Below are 10181 nucleotides of genomic sequence, written 5' to 3' on the forward strand. Positions count from 1 at the left end.
TTATTAAACTGGTGTATAAAATTTTACTCTTAGCTGTTCTAGGAGCTGCTATCTTTATTAGGGTCGTCCCCATGTATAATAATTTTTCTCCTGTTAATCTTTCTGTTATCACTTAATTTGCAGGCCCTTGAATAGTCTGACTAGGTTGGTAGAAAAGTTTTTCTTCTCAATGTATAGCACTGTTTATTACAAGTTGGTTTTAACATGACGGTAAGCCCACTGAAAGCAGAGATTGAGTCTGCCTTGTACTCACTGTATCTCCTAGACGGTTCCCAAAACCTGTGTTTATCCTTGACTATTTTTTCACTTCATTAAAACATGAACAACAAATTAATTGGAATTAGAATCTGTGTACTACAGTCTTTCTTCCCCCACAAAGCTAACTGGACATTTCTTGATTGCACTAGTATTTAATCCTTGTTAGATATACCAACATTCTCCTTCTCTGCATCCTCAGCTTATTCTCTTCATCTACTCTATTTTTCTACCCATTTCTGATCACTGTTTTCTGACAATTGTTTTCTGCCTCTGTTGGTATTCTTGTTGGCTGTTTCCCTGATGGAGTTTAGCCAATGAGAGGTAGCAGCAGGAGGTCAGAGGGTCAGAGGGGAGAGGTCAAAGTCAGCTTTTTCCCATTCCCCACTGCTCAGTGCAGCATCTCTGGTAGTAGCTGTATCCGATTGCAATTTTAGAACCCACATAGGGTCCCTCCTCCAGGGTTCCAGCTAACTGGATTCTGCTAACTTCACTTTCTCCCCTCACTCCTTCAGCCCAAGGTACTGACAACTTCCCATTGTTGTTAATCTCTGGGTGCTTCAACTTCCTTTTTCATACCATGAATCCTCCCTGTAAGTGGTGCCTTTATTAAACGTTCTTCACTGAACCATCAGAACTTGTTCCTGTTTCCTACAGGGATCACAACTGACACTGGATAACTTGACTTGTTGTTGTTGGTTTTAATTTCTGTATGTGTGTAGTGGGAGGACTGAAAATGTGTAGGATTTTTACATACCCTTATCGGGAATGAAAATTGTCAAATATTATTGAATATTGTTCCTATGGCATTTGACTGGGATTATTATTCATACTTTGATCTTTAGATGTCTAGACTGAATTCCTTTGAGTCAGCAAAGTTTTCTCCCATTAGCTCTTTGATCTTGGTTTCTGGTCCATCTATTTCATTCTCTCCTTTGGGAATTCTATATTCCTTGGTTGGATCTCCATGATATTTTCCCCATGTTTTTAAAATTATTTCCATCATCACTTTAATCTTTTATCCATTTCTTTTTGTGTTGTGGGAGAGTTTTGCAAATTCTTTCTCCTTCATTAATTGATTTTCTGCAATATTCTCCTCCCATTGGCCATTTCTGTCTCTTTTAGACTTGGCAGTCGTGTTTTTCAAATTCAAGCAATCCTTCATTACTTCAGATTTTCATAATTGTTTATTCAAGTTATATAAATGCATTCTCTCTAGAATCTTAATGAGAAGATAAATCAGATATTTTTCAAAGCAGTCTACTGAAAATGACAGTTCTCTGAATTATATTATCCTTACCTTTCTTTGATTTAAAAATAATATTTACAGTCAATATCATATTTCTCTATTACTCATCATTCAGAGGGTGCTGTATGCTTCCCAGTTATGGCTTACAATGAAGTAAAACTTGAGTTAAGTGCTATTAGAGATGCATGTGAATTTCTGTCCAAATCCTTCATTCAGAGGACCACCAGTGTCTGGACTGAAAAAATAAAGGGAAAAAGACATCAGAAGATACCAGCAGAATCCAGCAGGGAGCAAGTCAAAAGCGACCTGGAGCCTGAGTTGCTGCCAGAAACCATGTTTCATTCCTCTTTGTATTCCTAGCACAACATCTGGTTTAAAAAGTTTTGATGGATGGATGAATGAATGAATGAGTTCAAAGTTCAAGAATTTTTAAAGTAGTCTGTGAAAAAAATTTCCATATTTAAAAAAATAAAACTTTAAAATATTCATTATTTTAACACACTGTCAACACTACAAAGTTGTGGGTTTAAAGAAAAGATTAATGTTTTAAGTCCTAAAGTGTCATTTTTATTAAAATGCCATTGTTTTCTAAGTCCTGACTCAATATTCTTTCTCTCTGTACTTGGAGAGAACAAATGTGCAGATGAGTCATCTGACTTGCAAATAGGCCAAGGGCAGCACAATGGTGTCAAGAAAAGAGCAAATTGATTTGTGAGAGTAGACCAAAGTCCCTTTTCCACCATTCTAGCCATGTGACTTGAGTGTGTCATTTAAACAAAGTCTCAGCTTGTTTGTCTGAAAAATCTGCCTTGTTTACCCCCCCAAAAAGGAACGACAGTACATTTGAACTGTGAGTTTGCTATGCAAATTTTGGGTTGTGGTTATTATTATAATTTCATGTACTATATTGATTTTAAACAAAATGTTCTTTGAGTTAGAAGGTAAAGAACATGAAAGACTTCAAGTGAGAGAAAAAAAAAACCCAAATGATCTCTGGCTAGACTGAAGGCAGAACAAAAGGAAGTGAATTTAAACAAAAAGAAGTTGAAAAAGTAGCAAAGTCCTTGACTTTGAGTGGATAAATAAATGGAGACACACAGGAAAAGTGCTGTTATTTTCCATTTCTTTTGGAGTCAATCAATACTCTTATACGGACCTTTTTGATTTAAGTGATATTCTGTGGCATATGTTATCTACCACAGGGATAGAGAACCAGCCTTTCAAACATGTGCCTTTGATAAAGCAGAGCAAGCTGAGAACATTGTAAAGTCATCAGTCCACTGCTACTCACATTCTCCTTGCAGTACTCAAGCTACAAAAAGTACCAGTTATAGTACAGGCGGAAGGAAAGTTGCCTGACATACTTGAGGACACTCTTGAGCACAGGTGACAAAGCCGATGGACTAAACTCCACTAAACAGTGCAGCACCATCTTCTCAGTGTCAACAAACAGGAGGACTCAGTTTTTACATTGCTTTAGAAGAGAAACAAAAGTAAGACATTTGACTTGTAATAGAAAGACTGAAAAACAAAACAAAACAAATCAAAGCCAGTATCAAGAATGGAATGCCATAAGTGGGAATTTTATGATTCCTAGATTATACTCATTTAGGAAAACATGCATACCTCTTTGAAATATCCCTGTGTAACAGTCATTCAGCACCACACTGATTCTTCATGACCATTAGAATAGATGAGTAGGGTTAAACACAAGGTTATACAGGAAGGGTTTTGACCTTTGAAACGTAAGCATGGTTGCCTGGTGAAATGAGAGTAACACTGGTCTCATCTCCCTGTAATCCCAAAAGAAGGAAGGTGTTCTTTATAGAACCTATTAATTCAATAGGTATTATTGAGAACTTTTTAGGCACTGTTCCGAGAGCTGGGATTAAAATAATGAACAAAATGTACAGAACCCTGTGCATACGGAACTTGCATTCTGATAAATGGAGCTGACATTGTAGTGATGATTGTAGATTTCTTAATTCTTTCTTTAAAATTTTAGAGTCTGTGGCAATATTATAGGTAGTCAGCATTTTGAGGAAAGGACTTTCACATTATGTAAAAAGAAAGTCAGTTAAAAGTAATAAATCATCTTTGGAGAATAAGAGAGAGAGACAAAAATATTTCAAGTGCAATTGAATAATATTTTAGTTATGCAATTTAACACAATAATTGAGTTTATTCTGAAAATATGGGAGTCTGGGCTATGGACAGCACCTTGTATAGAAAACAATGTGTATCTGGCACTTGCATTCTTTTTTTGTAAAACTACAAAAAAGCACCAGTTACATAGCATATGTTGAAGAACAATTACCATTTCATACATATATATGTGTGTATGTGTGTGTGTGTGTGGAGAGAGAGAGAGATCTATCATATACATATGAAGATATTATATATGAGGATGTTAACTTTAAGATCTGAAGACTGAGCCTTAGACATCTCGAAGAGTGGGAAAGCAGAACTCAAAATTTTCATGCTAAGCCAGAACCTTAGAAGAGAACTATAGTAGATTTAAATCAGTCTCATCCCCTGGCTTCCTGTAAAAACAAAAGCTAAAGCAAATCTTCTCTGAAGGAAAGAATCTTCAATTTAGGGCCTCAAGATTTCGTCAGATTAAGTTCTACAGTATATGAGTTCTCAATTAAAAATAAACAAATCATAGGGAACAAAGCACAATGAGTGAAAGTGAGCAAAAACAACACATAAAAGATAACTGGCCATCCAAGACATCAGACATTAGAATTACTAGATAACAGACGTAAAATAATTATGATTAATATGGCTAAGTAATGGAGGTGGAATAAAAAAAATGAGCAAAGAAAAAGAGACCGTCCAAAAACTAGGTGTACTTGGAGAACTAAATACAATGTCTAGATAAAAATTATAAATAAAAACAAATATAAATGAGCTACACTTTTGATTAGATATAGCTAAAGAGAAAATGAGTTAACATAAATACAGATATGTGGAGATTACCCAGAATGCAGTACAGAGAAACAAGAAGCTGGAAAATATAAAAAGGAAGTTAACAGACTTGGAGGATAGAATAAGGTGGTCCAATTTGCACCTAATTAGAATCCCAGAGAGAGAGAGAGAGAACAAAGGTCATAGAAGGCAGGCAATATTTGAAGTTACAATGTTGGAGAAACTCCCAGATTTGCTGAAAGACATAAACTCACAAAAAGAGAAGCCATGATTTAAACAGAATAAATAAATAAGTCCATACATAAAAGTACTGTAGTGAAGGTGTAGAATAATGTGATGGTTAATTTTAACTTGTCTTGTCAACTTGACTGGGTTAAGGGATGCCCAGATAGGTGGTAAAACACGATGTTTGAATGTGTCTGTGAGGATGCTTCCAGAAGACATTAACATTTGAAATCATAAAATGAGAGAAGGAGATGGCCCTCCCCAGAGTGGCTGGTCATTATCCAATCCATTAAGGACCTAAATAGATCAAAAAAGTGGAGGAAGAGTGCCTCCCTCTCTCTGAACTGGGACATCCGTTTTCTCCTGGACATCGACGCTCGTGGTTCTTGGGCCTTCAAATTTGGGCCAGGACTTACATCATTGCCACCCGCACCTTCCGGTTCTCAGGTCTTTGGACTCAGACTGACTTTCCTGGTTTTCCAGCTTGCAGATGGCAGGTCATGGGACTTCTTGGCCTCCATAATCATGTGAGCTGATTCCTATAATTGTATCATTTCTGTTTATCTGGAAAATCCTGACTAATACAAATACCAAAGAAAAATGGAATCTTAAAAGTAACCTTAATCATTTAAAAGAGAATGGCAAATAGACAAAGCACATTTCTCAACAGCAATAATGGAAGCCAGTGACAGTGTAATTTACCTTTAAAGTGAATTAAGTACTCAACCAGATTATCTTTCATGAAAAGTGTCTTTCAAAAATGAAAGTGAAACAAATATATTTGCAGACAAACAAAAACTGAGGAAGTTATCACAAGCAGACTTTCAGTAAAGGAACATTTAATTTCTAAACTACACCTAACACTTATATAAAGCTCACTATGTACCAAGTTCCTTATATTTATTAACCAATTGATCCTCCAAATAATCCTATGTGGTAGCGACTATCATTATCCACATTTTACATAGATATTAAGGACCAAGATCACACAGCTAGGAAATAACAATTCTGGGGCTTGAAGCTGGGAAAAGTACAAGTCTAAATGAAGGTGTATTTCAAGACAAAGGAAAATATTATTTTATTAAAGTAATAAATAAAGGACAAAGAAATAAGTAAACATTAGTAAATATAAACTAATATTGCCTATATAAAATGATAATGCCAGTATTGATGCTGCCTAATCTGAGGTTAAAAATCTGTAAAAATTGATTTTAAAAAAATTGCATGTAGATTCAGAGGGAGTAAAGTTAAACTGTTCTATAGTCTACATACTTGTCAAGATGATAGAAGGAATTAACTTTAGGTTTTGTTGATTTAAGAATAAATGTGAAAGAGCTATGTGTGATTTCTGAAAACAGCTGCTGCTTATGGCTGTGCAGTTTGTCTCCTACACACAAGTGACATCAAGGTGGCAACTGAGAGCTGATATCTGATGTTATATGCTGCCTTGTTGCAGGGCTATGCCAATTGGGAGGAGGGTAAGCATTTTTATTCACAAATCTCCTTACTTATCAAGCAATGGGGCAAAACACACAATAGGAGCCTTTTTTTTTTCTTATTTGCCTGCCTACAGGGAGTGCCTTATGCCAAATGGCACAGGTATTATGTGGACAACTTTCTTTAGCTCTTCTACTGAAAGAAGAGATACAGAATATTTCTTTGAAACAGAAATAATAAATGCCCTTTGAAACAGAAGTAAATAGGGAAAGTAAAATTTTAAAAAACAATGAAAATTAAAGAGGGATCATAGAAAGAGACAAATAGATAACTCAAAATAATATGTTAGAAACAAGTCTAAATACATCAATTATTGTAATTACTGTAAATGGACAAAACTTACCAGTTAAAAGACAGAAATTTTCAGACTGGATGTAAAAAAAAAAAGTATGCTATTTATAAGAAACACAAGGTCATGTAAGAACAGAAACAGATAGCCCAGTTCTACCAAACACCAATCCTTCTCAAACTCTTCCAAAAAAGTGAAAAGGAAGGAATACTTTCAAACTAATTTTATGAAGCCAGCATTACCCTGATACCAGCCAAATATACCACAAGAAAAAAAAAAAAAACTATAGGCCAATATACCTGAGGAATATAAATGCAAAAAACCTCAAAAAAAAAAAAAAAAACTAGCAAACCTAATTCAACAACACATTAAAAGTATCATACACCATGATCAAGCAGGATTTATCCCTGGAATGCAAGGGATCAATTAATGTGATACACCACATTAACAGATAAAGGCTAAAAATCACATGGCCATGTCAACAGACACAGAAAACCTGTTTGACAAAATTCAATACTCTTTCATGATACAACTCTCAACAAACTAGAAATAAAGGGAATTACCTCAACATAATAAACTCCATATATGAAAAGACCACAAGTTAAGACCCCAGTGGTGGAAAATCAAAAGCTTTCCTCTAATTTCAGGAACAAAGCAAGAATTCCCACTCTTGCAACTTCTATTCAATATAGTACTGAAAGTCTTAGCCACAGCAATTAGGCAAGAAAAAGAAATAAAACATATCCAAATCAGAAAAAAAGAGGTAAACTTGTCCATGTTTGTATATGACATAATTTTATATAAAGAAAACCCTACAGACTCCACATGCACACACACAGACTGTTAGAACTGATAAATGAATTCAGTAAAGTTTCAGGATACAAAGTCAACATACAAAAATCAGATGTGGTTCTATACATTAACAACAAATAATCTGAAAAGGAAATTAGAAGAACAATCCCACTTACAATAGCATCAAAAAGAGTAAAATACTTACAAATAAACTTAACCAAGGAGGTGAAGGACTCATACACTGAGAACAACAAACACTGATGAAAGGAATTAAAGACACAAACAAATGGAAGACATCCCATGTACATTGATTGGAAGACTTAGTATTTATAAAATATCCATACTACCCAAATGACCTATAGAGTCAATGTAATCGCTATCAAAATCCCAATGGCATTTTTACAGAAATAGAGAAAACAATTTCTAAAATTCAGGAACCACAAAAACCCCCAACAGCCAAAACAATTATGAGAAAGAAGAAAGAAGCTGAAGGCAACACGCTTCCTTATTTCAAAACTACAGTAATTAAAACAGTATTGTACTGGCATAAAGACAGATATAAAGATCAATAGAACTGAATAGAGAGCCCAGAATAAATCCAGACATATACTGTCAACCGATCTTCAACAAAAGTGTAAAAAACTACACAACGTGGAAAGGATAGTCTCTTCAACAAATGATGTTGGGAAAACTGGATAATCACATGCAAACAAAATAAAATTGGACCCTTATCTTATACCACACACAAAAATCAACTCGAAATGAATTATAAACTTAAATGCCAAACCTGAAACTGTAAAACTCTAGAAGAAAACATAGGGAAATGCTTCATGACATTGGTCTTGGCAATGTTTCATGAATATAACATCAAAAACATATGCAACAAAAGCAAAAATAGAGAAGTGGGACTACATTAAATGAAAAGCCTCTGCACAGCAAAGGAATCAATCCACAGGGTGAAAAGGCAACTTATGTAATGGGGGAAAATATTTATAAGAAAATATTTGTATCTGATAAGGGATTAATTTCCAAAATAGACAAAGGACTCCTACAGCTCAATAGCAACAAAAGACAACCTGATTATAAAATGAGTTAAGGACTTGACAAAACATTTTTCCAAAAGAGAACGTACAAACAGCCAACATGTACATGAAAAGGTGCTCAGTGTCACTAATTATCAAGCGAATGCAAATCAAAGCCACAATATCACCTCACACCTGTTAGTGGCTATTATTTGTTTTAAAAGACAAGTGTTAGTGATGATGGGAAACTCTTATACACAGTTGGGTGGGAATGCAAAATGGTGCAGCCACTATGAAAAACTGTGTTGGGGGGGGGGTGTCCTTCAAAATTATCCATCTATTTCTGGGTGTTTATCCAAAAGAATTGAAACTAGGATCTCAAAGAGGTGATAGGACTCCTACGTTCATTGTAGTATTATTTCCAGTAGCCAAGAAGTGAAAGCAACCTAAATGTCCATTGATAGATGAATAGATAGAGAAATGTGATATACACATAAAATGCAACAGTATTCAGCCTTAAAAAGGAAGAAAATCCTGCCATATGTGATGACATAGATGAAACTTGAGGACATTATGTTAACTGAAATAATCTAGTCCTAGAGGGACAAAAAGTACATGATTCCACTTACACGAGGTGTCTAAAATAGTCAAACTCATGGAAGCAGAGAGTAGAATGGTGGTTGCCAAGACCTAAGGGGAAGGGGAAATAGGGAATTCCTAATCAAGAGGTATAAAGTTTCAGCTATGTAAGATGATTTAGTTCCAGAGATCTGCTGTACGACATCGTGCCTAAGTTAATAATACCATATTGTGCACTGAAAACATCTGTTGAGAGGGTTGATCTTATGTTAAGTATTCTTAGCACAATAAAATAATTTTTTTTAATTGAGTAAACTTTTGGGAGAAATTGATGTATCTATTATCACAGTGGAAAATTTCAACACATTTCTCTCAATTATTAACAAAACAAGCTAACAGAAATGAGTAAAGCAATGGAAATCTTGGACACCAAAATTAACAAGCTTTGCCTTTTGGACTTGTATAGTAAAACGTACCCACCATTTACTACATTTACAAATGATGACTATGTTCTCAGCCGTTCAACAAGTCTCAATAAATTTCAAAAGATTTGTATCATATAATCATGGACTCTGACCACAAACAGTGCAACTAAGTTAGACATTCATAACAAAAACAATTTTTAAAAGTCTGCATACATGTATTTGGTGAGTAAACAATGTTCTAAAAACTTATAGTTCAAAAAAGCAATAAAAATGTAAATTTATTTTAAAATACATAGAAATAATAGAAAATGAAAAAAAAATATCAATACCTAATGGATACATTGAACAGATATTTTTAAAGGAACTATATGGCTTTAAATTATTTATTAGGAAAAAAAAGACTGAAAATTAAGAAGTTAAGTATCCACTATAGAAGTTAAAAAATGTAAATTCAACGAAAGTAGATAGGAATAGCTAATACAGATAAGAGTAGAAATTATTAAAATTGTATAAGTAGACATAAAAATAAAATAAAGCTACAATTACTAATAAGGAAAATCTCTATATTCTATTATTAAATAAAAACCATGGTGAAGAATCATGTAAATAATATGATCAAGATAGTGTAGGAAGTAGATTATATTTATACATCTATATGTATAAAATGTCTTTGAAGATAGACTCGGAGACAGTAAATGATGATTGTTTCTGGAGACTGGAACTGGGTATGGGGCAAGAAGGAAGACTTCATTTCCATTGAATAGTGAACTGGAAATCCTAGATGGCATGGCAACCGGAAAAAGAAATAAAAGTAGAACTACTGAAAATGAAAGAAAACAAAAATCCACCCTTATTTGCTCATTAGCAAATGATTTCTATGATTGCCTACGTAGAAAATCCAACAGGAACTACAGACA

The sequence above is a fragment of the Camelus bactrianus genome, chromosome 8, assembly GCF_048773025.1.
Source record: "Camelus bactrianus isolate YW-2024 breed Bactrian camel chromosome 8, ASM4877302v1, whole genome shotgun sequence".
Classification (NCBI taxonomy): domain Eukaryota; kingdom Metazoa; phylum Chordata; class Mammalia; order Artiodactyla; family Camelidae; genus Camelus; species Camelus bactrianus.